The 2,069-nt window shown below is 52.2% G+C and overlaps 1 pseudogene; it reads right to left on the bottom strand.

Annotated features, from left to right (window-relative positions):
- Positions 1–1,017: 1,017 nt before the first annotated feature.
- On the bottom strand, positions 1,018–1,652 carry LOC147662020 (uncharacterized; annotated as a pseudogene).
- Positions 1,653–2,069: the final 417 nt, after the last annotated feature.

The raw sequence follows: 2,069 nt of genomic DNA, 5'->3' as shown, positions 1-2,069 counted from the left end.
CCAACTAGGTTGGTGAGTGAGGGTTCTTTTTACACTATAGAGTGACTCTCTCTGCCTATTCTGTTATTTTCTTGGGTCACACTCTTCTGCTGTTTTGTTATCAAACAGTAATAAACAGCAAGGACAGTGGTCAGTCTATAGTTCAAAGCAGGTACATGTGTGCATGAGAACCTCCACAGGGAATGGGTGACACCAAATACTGCCATGGGAAGCAACACAGCTTGGGGGATAAAAATGGGCAGTCCAGGCACCGCTGTGGGAGAGTAGGGGTGGGAGGTGGACTCAGCCTCAGACTTGGCTGTCATTCAGACTGGGATGTGGCTGATTGTTGTGGACATTTGGAGTACTGGACCTCGGAGAGAGAGGACCAGCTGAGGTAGAGGCGTCAGTGGCTTTGTTAGCCGGAGGGCTGCTTGGACTGGGTGGTGTGGTAGCACGGGAAGGCAGAGACATGCTGCTGTGAGACACAGTGTGTGAGGGAGAATGTAGAGGGGTGCTGTTCCACTTCTTGGGGACTCGATAGGGAATAATTGTCTTGGGAGGAGTCGGAAGTAGGGCGGGCATAACAGGCACTCTCTCTGCTACAGGAGCATCAGGTGCAGGTGGTGGCCCTCCCTCTGGGGATCTGCTAGATCCGGCGGTATGCTTGGCCTGGCCTTGCCTTTTCCCCTCCATCCCCTGTTAACCAAGTGAACCCCCTACAGTGCACTCCTTTCCCAACTTCACAGGGCTGTGGGTGGGAGTTGAGGTTGTGGGTGAATCTGCCTTAGAGGGCTTCTTCTGCAGACTCTAAGAAGGTACCAGCTTCACAGCAGGCATGGCAAATGTTTGCCTGTCTTTGGGAGACGCTTTTAGAACGGGAGTGTCCTTGGAAAGGGCTGATTTTAAGGACGGGAGCCTGATGCCCCTGATGGGCTTTTGCCTTTGTGCTCCTGTGTCACTTTAGTTTGTTTGGGGGATGGTATCTGCACTCTCGCCCAATTGTGCTGCTGCTATTGTGTGTTGCGCGTGGTGTACCTGGAGCCTGTGGGCTGTGGTCAATATCAGATGTAGCTACTGGCAGGGGGCTTGCCAAAGGGACCAGAGCTAGACTCCGAGCCTGTGACAGCTGAATGGCTTCCGTTACTGTAGAGGAAAAAGTCTGGACAGTCCTGTGTAGCCTACCCACATCTGAATGAATTCCCTCCATGAAGGCAACTACCTGTGCCAACTTATTGTCATGGTCTTGGAAGGCATTCAGGAGAGATGTCTGACCCACACAAAGCTGTGGCAAACGGTCAACTGCCTCAACACTGAGGGCAGCAGGGGAGACAGGGGCAGGGGCAGCAGTGCCTGGGGGGAAGGAGCCTCTTCCCTTCCTAGGGCAGCGGGCACATGCAACACTAGTTGAAGTAGCTGGGAGGGTGGGCACTGGGCGCTGTGCGGTGAAAGAGGTAGCAGATTTCCCACTCCCTGTGCCCACCAACATCGAGGTGTCACCGCTGGCGTCAGATGACATAGAGGTTGGTGTTTCGGGCGGGATATCTCAAGAACACTCCTGTCCCCCTCCGAGGCACTGGTAACATCCGTGTCAGTGAGATCATGTGTAGCTGTCGTGCGAGATGCCTCACCACTGGTGTCCGTCCCATGTCCTTCTGTGCCCTTGGTAGATGCTGCAAGATACAGAGAAGTAGGTTCAGTTTAGTGCCATACACACGAACATTATATGCAAACAAAGCACAAAACAAGATGATAATACCCCACAAGTTGCACAACACCCTGTGCAGTAATATTCTGCAACCTAAATTAAAAACTCAAAAGATGGCTGGTAGCATGCCGCTTGCCATCATTGACCCATGTGATGTCCACACAGCGAAATAGCTTGCCCATGCCGCAGTGTGACAAATGCAAAAAACAACAGTGACCTGACCTGACATACAGATCACTGTGCGGTACAAAAGGGAGTGGTGATGGACGGAGCATCTGAACCAATCAAACACTCACACCCAGTCTACAAATCTGGGTTTAATCCATCACAGTTCTTTAGCCCACTCTGCCACCCCAGTTCAGACATGGCCATATGCAAATCA

The sequence above is a fragment of the Lissotriton vulgaris genome, unplaced genomic scaffold, assembly GCF_964263255.1.
Source record: "Lissotriton vulgaris unplaced genomic scaffold, aLisVul1.2 SCAFFOLD_10198, whole genome shotgun sequence".
In the NCBI taxonomy this organism is placed as follows: domain Eukaryota; kingdom Metazoa; phylum Chordata; class Amphibia; order Caudata; family Salamandridae; genus Lissotriton; species Lissotriton vulgaris.
Note: the sequence above shows the minus strand (reverse complement) of the source record. Positions and strands in the feature narration are given on the sequence as shown.